Consider the following 20,380-nt stretch of genomic DNA (forward strand, 5'->3'; position numbering starts at 1 on the left):
CACACCCTTCCTGGCCTTAAACTAGATGGCATTCTGATAGTCTTATATTATGTGCTGTTAAGCTGGAATCAACGTATAGTAACTCTAATAGTGCTTTCAAGATAAATGAGTTATTTAAAGAGTGGTTTTAGCAGTGCCACCCCATGCAACTGTCTATGTTCGACCAGGAATTTGTACCTAGGTCTCCTGAGCCCTAGTCGGTCACTATCTATTAAACCAAATTGAGTACCATCCTGACACTCTCTGAGACAAATTTTGGGTATGGCCTGCGGAGTTCAGGGAATACATTTTTAAAAACCTTGCCTGGAAAATAAGTGAAAGAGTTATGGTTGGATTATAAACTTTCTGTTGGCATTTGAATGGTATATTGAAATTGCATATTATTGGCCAAAATCCTCTTGCTTAATTTATGGTGTAGGAGATGTGATAGTACCAGCAGAAACAGATTGCTTCTAATTAAGGATTCCCTGCTATGATTCCTCATTGCTTTAACTTTGTGTCATTGCACTTGAATTGTACACAACCCATGATCTTTAAGTATACTGTAGTAGGATCCCCTGTATGTGCTGGATCAATATATGCTGATTCACCTATCCACAGTTTGAAAATATTAAAACTACTAAATGAAAATACCTACAAGTGTGGATTTTCAAGATGTAATTATCAGATTGCCCAGCAGAGGGAACCAAATGATATGTTAGCAGTGGTCCCCAACCTTTTTAACCCCAGGGACCAGTTGGAGAAGGCGGGGCACCCTGTTTTTCGTGCACATGCGTGAAGGAGGATGCGCACTCTTGCGCATGTGTGAAGGAGAGGGAGGGCACTTGTGCGGGCGCTGACTCGGTTGTGCGCATGCGTGAAGGGTGGCACGATGCTCATGTGGGCGCTCGCTCACATTTATTTATTTATTTATTTATTTATTTATTTATTTATTTATTTATTTATTTATTTGATTTATACCCTGCTGGGCGGCATGCAGGGGGCACTCATGCACATGTGTGAAGGGGTGGGGGAGTGTTTGTGTGGGTGCAGGCGCAAAGAGACTGTGTGGAAGGGAGAGCGTGCAGTGGTAGGGGGGAGGTCTGTCTCCGCGACCTGGTTCGGCTGAGGTTACGGATCGGCACCGGGCTGCGGACCAGGGGCTGGGGGCCTCTGTTATATAGGAAATCTGCCTCCATTTCACCTAGTCCCAGCAGCTTCCCTCCAGTGCAGTGCAGTGCAGTGCAGAGAGGGGGGAATGGTAATCTTTAGCACAGGAATGAGAGAAGATTTCAGCTCAACCTTTACTCATAGATGTTCCATTGGGGAAAAAAATTACAGGTACAGGGGAATCTTGGGTCCAACAGACTGTTAGTTATAGTCTGCACTTTTCACTGTCTGTGGTGGTGGGACTTGGAGGTCCTACTGCAATGGCAGTCTGCTGGTGCTGGTCATGTCATTTCGCCCATGCTCGGCTAAATTATACAAGAGGATTTTGGCTCCAGTATCATGCTTTTTAGGGAGCTTCCAGTTGTGGATATTAAGTCTGTGGAATTGTTTCAGATGTCTATGCTTTTCTATGAGTAACTTGGATCTTTTCAAAGCCATGTCTTGCTGAGGTGTTTGTATTTTTTCTAATAAGGGAAGTATTTGTTTATCTAATTTTGTGCACCTTTGGTGAAATGCTGTTATCTGGTAAATGAGTTAAGACTTGTCTGTATTAATTACAGGGCAGAAAATTAAAATAAAACCTGCTGTTCTACAATTCTGTTGTATAGAAGGAGGAGCCAGAGCTCAATGGCAGAGTTTAGCATGTTGAATGTCTTGAATTCTTCAATCCCCAGCAGTCTTAAGAAAACAGGCTTGTAAGGGCCTATATATAGTTGCTGGACAAGTTAGAGGAGATAAGAGTGGATTTCATTTGATCAGGCATGACCCTCCACAAGTTGTTGGACCACAACTCTCATCAGCTGGGAATGGTTAAAAAGCAGTAATTTTAAAAAATAGATCATTGATTTTCTAAATTTAAATTAAATGTTTAATTTTTAAATATATGCTAAAGTTTTCTTTTTAAAAATAGCACTACATGCTGCTGATGATAATAATTATGTGCTATCAAATCAATTCTAACTCAAATAGACCCTTCCCAGGGTTTTCTAGGTGGTGAGTACTCAAAAGTGGTTTACCATTCCCTTCTCCTGAGAGCACTCTGGATCTGTGCAGTTTGCCCAATGCTAAATATGTTGGCTTGTCACCTAGAAGGCAGAGTGTGAAATCAGTTGCCAAACCTCTAGCTCTACAGCAGATACCTAACTCGCTGAGCTATCTGGTCAGTGTCAGTTTGAAATGTGTTGTAGCTGCAAAGATCACATTAAGGAATAGGGAACAGGAATTATGGAATAGGGATTATGAATTTTAATTTTGTATTATCAGATAATGTAGTTATACTGTTTTTTTAAAAGTATAGTTCTGTAAATGCAGACAAACCAGTTCTTTGTTGTTGTTATGTGACATCAGATGTATAGCAATCATAATAAGGTTTTCAAAGAATATGAGGTAGTTTAGGAGTAGCTTTCTCCTTCATGGATTGCTGCCTTGTCGTGGAGAAGGGGCTTGAGTAACTCAGAGAAGCGATGGGCTATGCTTGTGCAGGGACACCCAAGACAGACAGGCCATAGTGCAGAGTTCCGACTAAACACAATCCACATGGAGTAGGAATTGGTAAGCCACTCCAGTATCTTTGCAAAGAATACCCCATGAACAGAAACAAATGGCTAAAAGATATGACGCTGGAAGATGGGCCCCTCAGGTCAGAAGGCATCCAACATGCTATTGAGGAAAAGCGGAGGACAAGTACAAGTAACTCCAGAGCTAATGAAGTGGTTGAGCCAAAGCCGAAAGGACGCTCAGCTGTGGACGTGCCTGGAAGTGAAAGGAAGGTCCAATGCTGCAAAGAAAAATACTGCATAGGAACCTGGAATGTAAGATCTATGAACCTTTGTAAGCTGGATGTGGTCAAACAGGAGATGGCAAGAATAAACATTTACATCCTGGACATCAGTGAACTAAAATGGACAGGAATGGGCGAATTCAATTCAGATGATTATCATATCTATTATTGTGGGCAAGAATCCCGTAGAAGGAATGGAGTAGCCTTCATAGTCAACAGAAGAGTGGGAAAAGTTGTAATGGGATATAATCTCAAAAATGATAGAATGATTTCAATACGAATCCAAGGCAGACCTTTCAACATCACAATAATCCAAGTTTATGCACCAACCATCAATGCTGAGGAGACTGAACTTGATCAATTCTATGAAGACTTACAACACCTTCTAGAACTGACACCAAAGAAAGATGTTCTTCTCATTCTAGGGATTGGAATGCTAAAGTAGGAGGTCAAGAGCTAAAAGGAACAACAGGGATGTTTGGCCTTGGAGTTCAAAACGAAGCAGGTCAAAGCCTAATAGAGTTTTGTCAAGAGAACAAGCTGGTCATCACAAACCCTCTTTTCCAACAACACAAGAGGCGACTCTACACATGGAAATCACCAGATGGGCAATACCAAAATCAGATTGATTATATGCTGTGCAGCCAAAGATGGAGAAACTCTATACAGTCAGCAAAAACAAGACCTGGAGCTGATTGTGGCTCTGATCATCAGCTTCTCATAGCAAAATTCAAGCTTAAACTGAAGAAAGTAGGAAAAAGCACTGGGCTACTCGGGTATAATCTAAACCAAATATGAATAAACACTGGAAGTGATGAACAGATTTAAGGAACTAGAGACCAAACTGCTAACATGCGCTGGATTATGGAGAAAGCCAGAGAGTTCCTGAAAAACATCTACTTCTGTGAGTATGCAAAAGCCTTTGACTGTGTGGACCACAACAAACTATGGCAAGTCCTTAAAGAAATGGGAGTGCCTGACGAACTTATCTATCTCCTGAGAAATCTATATGCGGGACAGGAAGCAACAGTTAGAACTGGATATGAAACAACTGATTGGTTCAAAATTGGGAAAGGAATACAAGAAGGCTGTATATTGTCACCCTGATTATTTAACATATGCGGAATACATCATGCGAAAGGCTGGACTGATGGAATCCAAGCCGGAATTAAGATTGTCAGAAGAAATATCAACAACCTCAGATACGCAGATGATACCATTCTGATGGCAGAAAGTGAGGAGGACCTCTTAATGAGGGTGAAAGAGGAGAGTGCAAAAAATGGGCTGAAGCTCAACATCAAAAAACTAGATTATGGCCACTGGTCCCATCACCTCCTGGCAAATAGAAGGGGAAGATACGGAGGCAGTGACAGATTTTACTTTCTTGGGCTCCATGATCACTGCAGATGGTGACAGCAGCCACGAAATTAAAAGAGGCCTGCTTCTTGGGAGGAAAGCGATGGCAAACCTCGACAACATCTTAAAAAGCAGATACATCACCTTGCCAACGAAAGTACGCATAGTCAAAGCTATGTTTTTTCCAGTAGTGATGTATTGAAGTGAGAGCTGGACCATAAAGAAAGCTGACCGACGAAGAGTTGATGCTTTTGAATTGTGGTGCTGGAGGAGGCTCTTAATAGTCCCCTGGACTGCAAGGAGAACGTTCCTAACCTTGATGTTAGGAAAGTGGAGGAGAAGGGGATGACAGAGGATGAGATGGTTGGACAGTGTCATTGAAGCTACTAACATGAGTTTGACCAAACTCCAGGAGGCAGTGGAAGACAGGAGGACCTGGTGTGCTCTGGTCCATGGGGTCACGAAGAGTCGGACACAACTAAACAACAACGAGTGATTTTACCATTGGCACGCCTCAATGAGTTTTTGTGGTCATGTAGAGATTTTAACTAAGGGCTCCTGGTTCATATGTCTCTACACTCTGACTTACACTACACTGTCCTTAAATTTTTAATAGGGTATGTCAGTGTAAAGGTAGCAGGCCACTCTGACGTCACTGCCAACTCAGGCCTCTCAGAGTACCCACCACACCACTTCACACTCGCTGCCACCAATTATAATGACTATTTAAGAAGGACAAAGGTTTCCTTCAAAACAAAACAGGTTTTTTGGTACACGAAATAAAATATGTAAATCACAGGTAGCTAATCAAGGTGTAAATCACTGTTTATTTGATCAATTACAGACTTTCCCTCACTGACTACTTAGGCACACAGGCCTCTAAAAAAGCTCTTTCTCACACACCAGATCTAAATCTTTCTCCCCCTTCACACCCCTTTTTCTTCCTGCTCCTCCCCCTTCAGCACCACCCTCCGTCACCCCATTGGCTGATGATCCACTGTCCAACTGTGACGGACAGGTGGGGTCAGGGCTGCCTGTTACAGTCAGACTTTTTGTAGAGTTTATTTCGATTCATTTTTCTATTTCTGCTAGAAGTCATTTTAGTAAATAGCCGAAAGGTTTGTAGTTCTTAACTTTTAAAAAATTGGGTCTGTGTCTCCAGAGGTACACAGAGCAGCAGTGATATCAGGAAATTGTAAGTAATAGACTGTATCAGGTCTATTTTTCAAATCTGGCTGATGTTATTCCTAGAGCCTTTTTGTCTTTCTTTTAACAGGATACAGTTTTGGAAGTTCCTTGGAGGCCATGTCAAAACATACTTGATTGCTTTCATCAGTTGCCTTGCTAAGTGCTGATACCCTTAGAGCAGCCAGGCTCCAAATTTATTTATTTATTTATTTATTTATTTATTTATTTATTTATTTATTTATTTATTTATTTATTTATTTATTTATTTATTTATTTATTTATTTATTTATACCCCGCCTATCTAGTCATTTCGACCACTCTAGGCGGCTTACAACATAAAGGATAACAAGTTCAAGAAAAATTTATAACAATTAATTAATTAAATGATTCTGCAAGATGGGAAAAATACAAAATAAATCAAATAAAGAGAAAAAGAATAAAAAAGGAAAGAGGACAGGAATTAACGGGAAAGGAAGGCCTGCCTATACATCCACGTTTTTAGTTGGTTCTTAAAAGTACCCAGCGAGGGTGCAGCGCGAATCTCCGGAGGTAGGTGTTACGGTAGCTTGGAAGCCACCTGTCCGTCATAGCTGCAGCGGCATGTCATCTGCCAATAGCGTGACGGAAGGTGGGACATAAGGGGTGGAGCCAATGTATATAAGGGGAGTGAATGGGTGTGATTGTTTTAGATAGGGATTTGAGATAGGGACAGATAGGGACTAGATAGGGACCAGTTAGGGTGTTAGGGTTTGTTCCTATTGTGAAGAACTGCTATATAGAGAAGGTCTGTGAGAGAGTATGTGAGTGAGTGATACTTTATTACATTGATTGCCTTATTATTTGAGTTATTAAAGTGATTTACCATTCCTTTTGTTGTAACCAATAAACACAAGTTTTTATTTTGAAAATCATACATTTGCCTGAAGATTCATTTGAGGGAATGGTTGGTGGCAGCGTGAATAGAGTGACTGTGTGAGAGTGTGACGTGGCAACTCCTTTGTGATGTGTGAGGAGGCTGTCACAATAAAACTGGTGTCCAGTGGCGGGATACGAGTAGTCCAGTAAAGCCTTGGCCAAAGTGACCAGAGCAAAGGTTTCAGTTAGGGGCACCTGAAGTGGAAAGCGTGGGTTACCTTCTAGGATTTGGCTCACAGGGAGCAAATCTAGTAGAGGCGCGCTATAACTTCAGTGTGTAAACTGAGAGTGTCCTTGTCCAGCTCTGTGGTGTCCATTTTGTGAGGGAGAGTGACCCTAGGCAAAGGCTGTGGTGGTTTGGTCAGCGTGTCCAGAGTTTAGGGAAACTCTGAGGGGACATAGCGAAGACCAAAGGCAGCTAAAAGCTGAGGGATCTCCATTTAAAACAGCAGAACCTAGGTGTGGGTAGAGCTGTATTAAATTTAAGAGCGATGCCAAAGGCAAAATAATAAAGCATCCTTAGTTTGGCAAGGGGCCCAGTGTAAAAGGGCAGAAGCCAAAGAATCTTAATTACTGTTACTAGCTGTGTGCTGGTGAACACTGCAACTAAATATCACAGACCATAGCACAGAAAGGAAAAAAGTCACTTTAAACAGAGGCTTGAAAATTAAGAGAAGAGCCTTTTGTGAATAAAATGCCCTTAACCCGTAGTAGAAAAACTGAACTTGAACCAAGATCTGCTGAGCTGGCAGCTAGTTCAGATGAAGAGTTTAATGGGGGAGAGGAAAGATTTTCCTCAGCGCAAGAGGAAGAGTCCTCTAGTGAACATTTAACAGACCTAAGAAAATTGGAATTAGCACAAGCACATGAATTCAGAATGAAACAGCTAGAGATGGAGGAAAGAAAGAGACAATTTGAACTGGAAAAAGAGAGAATGTCTTTTGAAATCAGGAGGCTGGAATTGCTAAATCAAAATAACAACAACAACAGAAATTCCAATTCTGAAGGAAGGCGGTTGTCAAAATCAGATTTAAAGAAATTCCCTTCTTATAAACAGGGAGACTGTCCCAAAGCATTTTTAACTCTTTTTGAAAGGGCATGTGCAGATTTCTCTGTCAGAGAGTCAGAGAAAATGATAATTTTAAGATCTCAAATTAGTGGGTGTCTGGCTGAAGTCTATGCTGACATGCCAATCGATATGATTAAAAATTATTCAGAATTTAAAAAGATGGTGTTTGCTAGGTTTGGCATAAATGCAGAACAGCTGAGACAGAAATTCAGAACACTGTCAATGAAACCAGATGAATCTTACACACAGCTTGGTGCCAATGTAGTTAAATGTTTAGATAAGTGGTTAGCGCAAGAGGGTGTGCAGACAATGCAACAATTTAAAAATATTATAGGGTTGGAACAGTTCTATTCTCTTTTACATGGTGAAATTAAATACTTGGTGAAAGACAAACGACCGTCAGATGTTAAACAGACAGCTGAGATTGCAGATTTCATTTCCCAAATTAGAAAGCTTATGTATTCTGAGGGAAAAAAACATGAGGAAAACATGGGAGGATAACACTAAATATGTCAAAGGGCAAGTTAAGAGCCAGCAGAAATTGGGCGGCCATTTTGTTGGAAAGCCTTCAGAACAGGGCCAAGCCAAGAGACAGATTTTGGAGGGAAAAGAAAAATTAGCTGGAAAAAGCTCATGGAGCGACCGAATTTGCTTCAATTGCCATGAGAAAGGCAATTGCTTCCCAATGTCATAAAACAAAAGAAAATAAAGAAATGTTACCTCAGAAAATGAATTTAAACAAGGCCAAATCTGTTTACTGTATTCAGAATGATCAGATAGCTTCCCCTAGAGAGGAGCCTGTTGTCATGGAAACGCCAGCAGAGGGCTCTACAATTGATACTTTTAGTGGAGAGGTCTCAAGTTATGATGATAATCTTCCTATTGCTGAAATAAGACACTATCTATATATAAGAACTGATACCCAATTATTTGAATCAGCTGGTGATAATATAGGAATATTTGAAAACAACTACCTGTATTTAGCTTTAAGAGACACGTGCTCACAGGTTACCCTTTGTCACCCTGATATTATACCTCAGAGGCACATTATTCCTAATGAACATATGACAATCAAAGGGATTGGAAAAGAAGTGGTAGTTTTGCCTGTAGCAGAAGTTTTAATTCGTTATCGAGGATGGCAAGGAAATTGGCGCGTTGGAATTTCCTTGCAAATACCTACAGCAGTAGTTATAGGGACAGACCTCTCAAAACACGTTAAGAGTGCGTAGTAATTACTCGATCACATCAAGAACAAACTGAGGCAGCTGAAAACGTTACTGACTGCCAAGGGGGAGATGAAAATATACCCCAAGCTGAGGCATTTTCACTAGAAATACCACAGAAAAATATATTTTCCCAAGAGCAGGAAGCAGATCCCACTTTAACATGTTGTTTTGATAAAGTGGCTAGCAGAGAATTATCCCCTGAATCCCCTGAACGATTCCTTATCAAACATGGTTTGCTGTACAGAGAAACACTGATGAATATTTCTAAAGGGGGAATTGAGATTAGAAGCCAGTTAGTTGTACCAGACAAATATCGCTCAATGATTTTAGAAAGGGGACATTCAGACATATTTGCTGCACATTTAGGTATAAATAAGACCAAACAGAGAATAACTCAGAACTTTTATTGGCCTGAAATAGGAAAACAAATTAGAAATTTCTGTCAGAGATGTGATGTTTGCCAAAAACAGGGTCATAACCATGACAGGACTAAAGCTAAGCTATGCCCTTTACCAGTAATCTCACCTTTTAAATGTATTGGAGTAGCAAACCTGGTGTAGCCAAGGGAGTGTTGCATAGAATAGAGACGGGTAACGCACCCCCGCAAGCTGTAACCCCATATAGAGTAACTGGACCTTATGTAAATAAAGTGCGCCAAGAGTTAGATGCTATGCTAAAAGATAACATTATAGTACCATTGTCTAGCGCTTGGTCGGCTCCAATAGTTTTAGTGGATAAACCGGATGGAAGCATCAAGTTCTGTGTAGACTACCGAAAATTAAATGCAGTGACCAAACCAGATGCTTACCCCATGCCTAGACTTGACAACCTGATTGAGACCATTGGGGGTTGTCGATACATTTCCTTTTTGGACCTAACTAAAGGGTTCTGGCAAGTGAGAATAGACCCTAGGGACCAAGAAAAAAATGCATTCTGTAGCCCTTTCGGCTTGTTTGAGTTTCGGGTCCTCAGTTTTGGCCTTAGGAATTCCCCAGCTACATTCCAAAGGCTGATGGACAAAACTCTGCAAGGGCTCAGTGCATTTACAGTGGTTTACATAGATGATATAGGGATCTTTAGCAACACCTGGCAGGATCACCTATGTCACCTGGAAATAGTACTGCAGCGGTTGAAAGAAGCGGGGTTACCAGTAAAAGCCAGCAAATGTCAACTAGGAAGCCCCGAGATGAAGTACTTGGGTCATATGGTAGGGGGAGATGTAATCAAACCCCTAGAGGCCAAAGTAGAAGCCGTACTAAGTGGCCTAGACCCAATACTAAAAAGAAGATAAGATCCTTTCCGGGTTTAGTGGGATATTATAGAAAATTTATCCCCCGATTTAGTGAAATTGCAGCGCCTTTAAACGAGCTAAGAAAAAGAGTGATGACCGCATCCCATGGTCCGAGGACTGCGAGGTGGCTTTCGGGAAGCTAAAGGAAGCTTTAACCAACCACCCTGTGTTGCATGCTCCAGACTTCAACAGAGAATTCATCATCTACACCAATGCACCTAATGCCGGGGTAGGAGCCGTGCTGTGCCAATGTGATGACAACGGAGACCAGCATCCCGTGTCCTACCTGAGCAAGAAACTCCAAAAGGGTGAGAAGCACATGTCTACCATCAAAAAAGAGTGTTGGGCCATCATGTACGCAATCCAGAAACTGAAGCCTTACATCTGGGGAAGACACTTCATTTTGTTTACGGACTACTCACCTCTAATGTGGCTAAAGACAATGAAAGCCCAGAACAGTAAACTAATGAGGTGGGCTCTTCTTTTGCAGGACTATGATTTTGAGGTTAAGGTAGTCAAAGGGACTATGAACTGTGTCGCTGACGCCTTATCCCGAAGACCAGAAGACGACGGATGATCTAATTTGGACTCTTGAAATTTATAAAGAAGTTTAATATGGTTTTAAAAGCATATAGTTATTAAAGTAAAGTTTTTGTGTATGTATATGCAATTAATTACATAATTGTAAGTATATTTAAAATGATATAGTTGTGTAACCTTGTATAATATTTTATTGGTAAGTGTTATAATATGGGAAATGTATTGTTTAATGCTGTGTTCAGTTGTTTTGGGTGAAAAGCACCTTAGCTTTCCCCCACAAAACAACTTTTATGAGGGGGGAGGTAATGTTACGGTAGCTTGGAAGCCACCTGTCCGTCATAGCTGCAGCGGCATGTCATCTGCCAGTAGCGTGACGGAAGGTGGGACATAAGGGGTGGAGCCAATGTATATAAGGGGAATGAATGGGTGTGAGTGTTTTAGATAGGGATTTGAGATAGGGACAGATAGGGACTTGATAGGGACCAGTTAGGGACTGGTTAGGGTGTTAGGGTTTGTTCCTATTGTGAAGAACTGTGCTATATAGAGAAGGTCTGTGAGAAAGTGTGTGAGTGAGTGATACTTTATTACATTGACTGCCTTATTATTTGAGTTATTAAAGTGATTTACCATTCCTTTTGTTGTAACCAATAAACACAAGTTTTTATTTTGAAAATCATACATTTGCCTGAAGATTCATTTGAGGGAATGGTTGGTGGCAGCGTAAATAGAGTGAGTGTGTGAGAGTGTGACGTGGCAACTCCTTTGTGACATGTGAGGAGGCTGTCACAGTAGGTTATTCCAGAGGCGAGGAGACACCGCCGAGAAGGCCCGGTTTCTAGTTCTTTCCTTCTGGGCCTCCCTCAGCGTCAGGCTCCTCAGCCTCACCTCATGGGTCGCGCGGATGACACGGGTAGAATTAGTTGGGAGTAAGCGTTCCGCCAAGTATCGAGGACCTAAACCGTTTAGGGCTTTATATGTAAGCATTAACACTTTGAAGTTAATGCAGAAACGGATGGGCAGCCAGTGCAGCATGGCCAGAGTAGGAGAGATATGTTGGTATTTTCTCACTCCAATAAGGAGTCTGGCCGCCACATTCTGCACCACTTGAAGTTTCCGCATCAGCTTCAAAGGAAGCCCCACGTAGATCGCGTTACAGTAGTCTAATCTAGAAATTACGAGCGCATGTACTAAGGTAGTGAGCGCCCCCATGTCTAGGTAAGGTCGCAGCCGGGCAATCCGCCAAAAGTGGAAAAAAGCGCTGGGGACTACCGATGCCACCTGCGTTTCCATGGTGAGCATCGGGTCCAGGTGTACCCCCAGGCTGCGGACCCCACTCTTTGTAGGGAGTTTCCCTAGCCACCATCCACAGGGCCACCCATCCTCAGAACTTCCGTCTTGTCCGGGTTCAGCCTCAGCCCGTTCTCCTGCATCCATTGCTGTACGGCCCCCAGGCAGCGCTGAAGGGACAGGACGGCATCACCTGCAGTTGGTGAAAAGGAAATATAGAGCTGGGTGTCAGCATATTGATGACATGATGCTCCACACCCCCAATGACTCCACCCAGCGGCCTCATTTAGATGTTAAACAGCATTGTGGAGATGATCGACCCCTGTGGAACCCCACAATTGAGATTCCACGGGCCCGAAATAAGCCTTGTTATAAGCCTTGTTTGTGCTTTTTCTGTATATGTTCTGTGGAACATAGAATTCATTTATTGGAAACTTCAGAGCGTCTTTTAATGAGCAGATGGGAAACTGTCCTAGAAGGCAGAGGTCAGTATCGGCCATAAAGAAAAGGACAATTCACACCTTCAGTTGACTTCCTGTTAATGAACTCTTCTTCAAACAAGGACTGAGTGGGAACAGACACTTTCATACCCTTTTTTTAAAAATCAGAGAGCATATCAAAGCAACCCCAAAAGGAATCTAACACTTCCATTTCAACTCTTGACTTGAAAATCCAGTCCGCTTCTGTCCCTGGAGCCATGCACATCAAAGCTGTGGGAAAGGAAAAGGAGAGGAAAATGCTTTTGTTTTAGGAGAACATGAAAGGGAATGAAGATGCTCATGCTGAAAGGTGTGTACTAGTTCATTTATTATATAAAAGGGATTAGGAAGCTTAGACAAACTTTCAGGAGAAAGTGCTGTAAGCAGCCCCTTATCTCCAAAGAGATTTACGGGGGTGCCGGAGACTGGGATGAGTCCGAAATTCAGACAAACCTCTGACTGCTGAGCAGAGCCACTTAGGTCTCAGCCAGGTCCTGTCTAAACTTCTTCCTCAAAAGCCAATCTCCTTTATTAAGAAAGCAACACACACAGACAAATCTATGAGTTATACTCAGAATAATCTGGCTCTAAATCTTTGGTAGCAAACACACATGGCCAATTAGCATTCAGCTAGTCTGTGCAAGAATCAATGCATGCAGATCAAAACATTACTGCTTTATTGAAAATAATTGCTTTAGAAAAGGTTTCAGTTGATAGTAAAATAGTTCAGTAGGTACATTTTCATATCAAGACAAACGGAATACTCCCCTCCCCACTCCAGCTGGAAAAATAAAGAAATAGAATTATGCTAACTAATAAAAAGCATAACACAGTCCATCTCACGTGTCTTGGGTCTTCATAGGCTGATGCTAGATGAAATCCAGTGACTTCCATCAGTCCATGGTAGGAAAAATAGTCCATAGCAAAGCTACAAACCATTATGGGAAAAAGCACGTGTCTGCCCTTTCTCAGTCCAACTCCATCTTTTTTCAACTCCTTCCCAACTTCCTTCTTCTTCCCAGAATTCTTCATAAGGAACACCCCCTCCTGGGTCTTGTTGTCCCGACTAACTTTCTCATGGAGCTTCAGTTGTTATCATACTTTGTGGCAGAATTATTTTGACTACGAAAGTCTCTGCTCTCTGCTCATCTTAGCAACGAGATAACCAGAGAGCGAAGCTTCTCTGAAACAGCATGAAAAACTTTCCTACTACAGAGCAGACTTTAAATCAAGATGGATGCTATTGGGACAATCTTAGGACTACATATCCCATTCTAATACACATAAAAACACAAATCATCACAAGTGCTTTGCTCATCTTCTATCCCTCGATGCCAAGAAGGGGGCTCAGTCTGATTCAAAAAGAGGAAACTGTCCCTTTGCTGTCCTACAAAGCCATGCTGGGAAAGGATTCACTCTGTCCATGTTCCAGAACTAAACTACTGTTCTGCTAAGTTATGTATATTAGGTACAGTGGTGCCTTGACTTACGAACTTAATCCGTCTCAGAAGATGTTCGTAAGTCAAAACATTTGTAAATCAAATCGGAATTTCCCATTGGAATTTCCCATAGGAATGCACTGAAACCTGATTAATTCATTCTGGCTGTTTTTTGTTCTTATGTCAAAGCATGGTTTGTAAGTTAAAGCATTAGTTCCCATAGGAACTAATGAAAACTGGTTAATCTGTCCTCTACCACTAGTGGGAGAATTTTTCTTCTTTTAACCTAAGATGAACTTAGGTTTAAAAAAGGCAGGAAAGAAGGGAGGGAGGGAGGGAACAATGGGAAAAACAGGAAAGAAAGAAAGAAAGAAAGTCATCACTGGTGCTTTTTTAGAACAGAATGGAGGCATCTTGACCATTGTTGTCTTACCCTGACAAAAAACATCATTATGAATGTTAAGAGTTCTGTGTGGTGCAGCTCTTGCAAAGCCTTGGGCATACTAAAAGACATGGCCAGAAAGAGAATGTTCATTTTTTTCTAGAGGGCAGTGCTTCTTTCATCTTTGTTTATTTATCAGAAGAAAATGTCTCTTTTGTGGCTAACCCAGCTCCTGAAATTCCATATCTCTTGGGCCTGTTTCCTTTCTGTTTCCTTGAGTACATGTTAGTACTGCATCAGGATGGGATTGCTTAGAAAGATTACTCATCTTGAACTATCTTTTCCCCATCATTAAATCTGTGGAGTGGTGGGTTCACCTAAGTTATGCCATATGAGTTCTGCATTATTCATGTTATATGTTAATGTGGTTAAGAGGTGGAGCCGAAAGAGATGCTAAAAGGTGGAGCCTGAGGGGGGAGTCAGTTTTGAGTCTGGAATTGGGGACAGAAGGATAGTTTGGGGGTCTGAGGAGTGATTAGTCTGAGTATAACCTGTGATAATTAATATAGAAGGTTAATATTGTTGATTGATGAATCTTGAAGAATGTGCTCATGAATTATTCCAGAAACCACCTGTAATTAATAAACCTGGTTTGTTGGAAAGTCAGTACTGGATGGACCTTTGTCTTTTCTCAGTAAACTAAGTTGATAAAAGAGATCAACTGGTGGCAGCGTATCAGAGGGCGTGTTTGGGTAAACAAGCAGGAGCAATGAGGGCAAACGCAACAATTGGTGTCCAGTGGCACAATACAAAACAAGCCAGTAAAGCCAGAGTTTGAAAGTGAATTTTTTGAGTTGTGGGTAGCTTTTTAGTCAGAGGTCTGCAGTGAAGAAGTGGGTGACCTACTAGAGCTTTTGTGGAAAAGCTTACTGGTGGGGTTTCTGATCCCAGATCTGGGGGGGAACTAAAGATAAGGAACTACTCGGGAGGGAAAATTCCTATTTATGTACCTCAGGATTTGAGAGATCCAGTGGCTAGCTTAAAATTCAAGGCTCTGAGTGAAGGGAGTGCTGGTGGATAAAAGCGGAAGCCAGAGGTCAGAGCAGGTCTGAGGAGATAGAAAAATCAAAGCAGAGGCTTGAGAAATAAAATTATTTCAGTAACTGAGAACAAGAATAGCTCAGAGAGATTATTAGCAGGAGAACAGCCAGAGAGGCTGCTGAGTGAAGCAACAACATAGTTACTGGAATTAAAAGCAGAAAGACAGGTCCTTTAAAAAAAGTAGATACACTCAGTACTAATTAACTCAGATGTAAACATGCCACCCAAAAGAATTAAAAAGCCAGTAATGGAGGAAATTGATCCTCAAAAGGCACAAATGTGAATTTCGTTGTATGGTATACTGTGTATATACTTACAATGACAATAAATTAAATTATAAAGTTTACCTCAGGAAGTGGAGGGAAATAGAGACCTTTTAACTCCAATGGAACAGGAGATTGGTGAGGGTGCCTCAGAGAGACAAAGGGGTCTAGGCTCCCAGGATTTTGAAAAATGGAAATTACAACAAGAATTTAAATTGAAGGAACTAGCTCTGAAAACCCAATTAGAGGAGCTAGCTATGAGAAATCAATTAGAATTGGAGAAAGAAAGGGCTAAAGAAAAAGCCAGAGCTGAAGAGAAAGCTAAGGAGCTAGAGCTCAGGGAACTAGAAATCAGAGAAAAGGAGAGGGCTGAGGCCAGACAAATGGAATTAAAACAAATGGAGTTTCAAATAGAGATGAAAAGGTTAGAAATTGCAGCTCAAAACAATAATAGTAATAATAACAACAATTCTAGTGAGGCATATCTCTCAAAAATCAACCTAAAGAAATTTCCCCAATATAAGAAAGGAGATTGCCCAGAATCTTTCCTCATTTCATTTGAGAGACCGTGTTGGGATTTTAATATTAAGGATGATGAAAGGATGATAGTGCTAAGATCACAAATATGTGGAGATTTAGCTGAACTTTATTCTCAAATGCCTCTAGAACAAGCTGGAGATTTTGAGGATACAGAAAAATGGTATATTCAGGATTTGGCATGAATGCAGAACACCTGAGGAGAAAATTTTGGTCCCTTACCAAAAAGCCTGAAGAACCTTATTCTCAGTTAGGGGCTAAATTGGTTCAATGTTTAAATGAATGGAACGTGAGAAAGTCACCTCTCTAGATCAAAGGAAAAATGTGATCGGGTTAGAACAATTTTATTCTATTTTGCCTGGGGAATTGTGTTATTTAGTTAAAGACAAAAATCCTAGAAATTTATTAGAAGCAGGTGAAAATGCGGATTCCATTAATGAGATCCGAAATCCCGAGTTCTCTGAGCTAAAATTTTACAGGCAGAACTAGGACAACAGTAAGAAATCTTTCAATAAAAATTATCTCAGTAAAACATCAGGGAAAGAATGCCTGTGTAGTACCTCACCTAAGTTGTCAAGGCCTAGTTCTCAAAACAGAATGAACGCTGAGGAAAAGTTTAACTGATCGCCTCAGAATGATCGAAGGACTTACAGACAATGTTATAAGTGTGGTGAGTTTTGGCATTTTCAATTTAATTGTATGAAAACCCAAAATAAAACTGGAAAAGATGATACAGTAATCAGACCAAGAAAGTTTACTGTGTCAAACCCATGGAACTCACTGAGGGAGGTTGTAGACATAGTTCTGTCTCCATTGCAACCAAGGCTGCTGCTGAACCTGAGGAAATCCCTGAAGCCCCTGTAGTTCATTGATTTATATTTAAAATCAGTTGAGTATGACAATTCTCTTCTTAAAAACTCTGGGGAAGCGATAGTAGTAGATGAAAAGAAATATCTCCCTCTAAGGGACACAGGTTCTCAAATTTCGATCATGCATTCAGACCTGATAGCTGAGGACAATATAATTCCAGGCAGAACTGGATTTGGGAAAGAAACTGTAGTGTTGAGAGTGGCAGAGTTTCAAATAACTTATGGTAACTGGTTTGGAAAGTGGCAAGTGGCCATTTTGGATGAAATATCGGCTGCTTTTCTCATAGGTTGGGACTTAATAGAGCATGTTAAGAATGCTTTTGTACTTGCACGCTCAAAGGGGGGCAGAATTCACCCATTGCCATAGAAATGGATACTGTAGCAGAGGGAAGACTGGAAGGAGAAAGTTCCTTAGAAAGTCAGCTTAATAGCCGTTCAGAAGCTGATCTCATGTTTTTGAAGAATCCAAATAAAAATAGTTTTGCTCAGGAGCAGAATGAGGACATTAGCTTGGTGGGTTGCTTTAAAGCAGCCAGTTCACCCACTTTATTGTCTCCTGCGTGCCCTGAGAGATTTTGCCTAGATAAGGATCTCTTGTATAGGGAAGTTTTAGCCACCCCATACAAAGGAAAAGGAGAATCCCAAAAGCAATTAGTGATCCCAAGTAAATATCGAGAGAAAATCATACGTCAAGCTCACAGTAGTTTATTTGGATCACATATAGGAATCACACGGACCAAAAAAAGGGTTCCCCAGAACTTCTTTTGGCCAGGAATGGGAAAACAGTTTACATACTATTGCAAGACTTGTGATATACAGTAGAACCTCTACTTACGAACTTAATCCATCCCAGATGGTCGTTAGTTGAAACGTTCGTAAGTAGAAGCTCCATTTCCCATAGGAATGCATTGAAAACCGATTAATGCATTCCAGCGGAAGGAAAAAAATACAACCCCCCCCAAACCACAGCAAGTCCCACGCTGGGACTGCAAAAAAACAAAAACAGACAACAAACAAATCCAAAAATAAACATTGGAGCAAGTCCCACCCTGGGACCGCAAACAAAACAAAACAAAACAAAACACAGAAACATAACCCCCCAGCCCAAACCTACCCTCCAAAACCCACCCAGAACAACTTTTTTTTAAAAGGTGCACCTTACCCGTCCGAAGCTTCTGAAGCCTCCTGGGGGTCCCCTGCCACCATGATTGCTGCCATCGGAGATCTCCTAGGGGTCCCCCACCACCATGATCATCGCCATTGGAGACCTCCCGGGGGTCCCTTGCCACCACGATCACCGCCTTCGGAGGCTTCCCGGGGGCCCCCCGCCGCTGCAGTTGCCACCTTCGGAGGCCTCCCAGGGCTTCCCCTGTCACAGGCTTTCCTGGGGTAGACCAGGCCTGCCAGGGGAAGCCCTGGTAGACTGGGCCTGTCAGGGGAAGCCCTGGTAGACTGGGCCTGTCCGGGGAAGCCCTGGTAGACTGGGCCTGTCAGGGGAAGCCCTGGTAGCTGATTGCCAGTCGACAGAAGAGAGCGCGGACTTTAAGATTGGCCTTTGTTGTGCCGGACTACATCCGAGAGTTCATCGTATACATCGATGCGTTGAGTGTGAGTCTGGAACCCATGCTGTGCCGAGTGGACCACAGATGGAATCTATACCCAGTGACACTGATCAGCATGAGATTCCGACCTGGGGAGAGACATTTGTCTGCCAACATGAGGGTGTGCCTATCAATTGTTTGGACTTTACAGAAACTTAAACCATACATCTGGGGATGCACTATGTACTGACCATTCACCTTTACTATGGACATGGTCAATGAGAACTAATAGTAAATTGATGAGATGGGCTCTTTTGCTGCAGGACTTTGACTTTGACATTAAAAGTGTAAAGGGAGCCCACAACATTGCCGCAGATGCACTATCCATGAGACCAGGAGAGTGATTCAAGGACTTTTAAATAAACCTGAATGGACTATTGAGTAACTGTTTAACTATCTATGTAAAAGTTTCATAATTGTGTTATATTTCTGTAAGGTTGTAATGTTAAATGTTGTAAGTATAAATCATAAGGTGAATTGTGTAATTTAACTGGATTGGAGTGTTTAGAGTGATAAGATAGTGTGATTGTTAGATAAGATGTCGTTATTGCTTGCAGAATTTTGCCAGAGGGTAAGTAGAGTTTTTGGTGCAATGATGCATGTTTGTTTAGGATGGAAAATGAGTTTCCCCTCCCAAACAAACATATTTAAGGGGAGAGGAATGTGGCATTCACCTAAGTTATGCAATATGAGTTATGCAATATTCATGTTATATGTTAATGTGGTTAAGAGGCTGGGCCAAAAGAGATGCTAAAAGGCGGAGCCTGAGAGGGGAGTCAGTCTGAGTCTGGAATCAGGGACAGAAAGATATTTTGGGGGGGTGTCTGAGGAGTGATTAGTCTGAGTGTAACCTGTGATAATTAATATAGAAGGTTAATATTGTTGATTGATGAATCTTGAAGAATGTGCTCATGAATTATTCCAGAAACCACCTGTAATTAATAAACCTGTTTTGTTGGAAATTCAGTACAGTGGTGCCTCACACAACGATGTTAATTGGTTCCAAAAAAATCAATGTTGTGTGAAACATCGTTCTGTGAAACACCATTTCCCATAGGAATGCATTGAAAACCAGTTAATCCGTTCCAATTGGAACGGATTGCCATTGCTGAGTGAAAATCCCTATAGGAAACATCGCTGTGTGAAACAATGTTTCCTCCATTGGAATGTATTGAAGCCGACTCAATACATTTCAATGGCTTTGCGAAGTCCTTTTTCGCTCCTGTAAAAGTGTCTTACAATGTTTGGAAGCCGTTTTAAATGCTTGCAATGGTTAGCCCACCTCCTGAAACCTATGCAAACTGATTTTGGTGTTGTTCTGACACTTTGTTAATTTATGCTAATTTTTTGTTTTCTCCATTCAAAACCATTGAATGGTCTGTCTAATGGTTTCCAATGGAGAAAACAAAAAATCATCATAAATTAACGAAGTGTCAGAACAACACCAAATTCAGTTTGCATAGGGTTCAGGAGGTGGGCTAACCAGTGCAAGCATTTAAAACAGCTTCCAAACATTGTAAGACACTTTTACAGGAGCAAAAATGGAGATCGGGAACAGCTTTAAAAGGCAAACGGAGATCAAAGAGCCCTTTCCCGATCTCCCTTTTCGCTCCTGTAACATGGGGTAATAGCAGTTTTATTCCTAGAGAAATTCCCATGCCCATTTGGGCTCAGGTCATTACAAATGCCAGATGTAGCAGTGCAGAATACTGCCAAAGGACCTCTGTATAGTTTGTCAAGACAAGGAAAGAAAACACCAGATAGGTTAATTGGCTGTAATACTTAGTGGCTTGCCTGGGCCACCTAGAACTTGTCAACATCTTGGGTTGCATGTGGTGTCTAGGCAGACCGTGAAAGCACATACCAAAAAAGAAAGCAGCTTACACTTTCAAACTCAGAAGTTTGAAT

At 41.5% G+C, this 20,380-nt stretch overlaps 1 protein-coding gene and 1 long non-coding RNA gene across 2 annotated transcripts in view; both read left to right on the plus strand.

The window, feature by feature from the left end:
* UACA (uveal autoantigen with coiled-coil domains and ankyrin repeats) overlaps nt 1-20,380 on the plus strand; it is a 132,271-nt gene that overhangs the window by 13,039 nt on the left and 98,852 nt on the right. The gene's annotated exons all lie outside the window — the stretch shown is intronic.
* LOC144584549 (uncharacterized) lies at nt 14,448-16,775 on the plus strand. The gene is made up of 2 exons (XR_013538874.1): nt 14,448-15,481; nt 15,545-16,775. It is a non-coding gene; the product is annotated as an uncharacterized LOC144584549 (long non-coding RNA).

The sequence above is a fragment of the Pogona vitticeps genome, chromosome 12 (genome assembly GCF_051106095.1).
Source record: "Pogona vitticeps strain Pit_001003342236 chromosome 12, PviZW2.1, whole genome shotgun sequence".
NCBI lineage: Eukaryota > Metazoa > Chordata > Lepidosauria > Squamata > Agamidae > Pogona > Pogona vitticeps.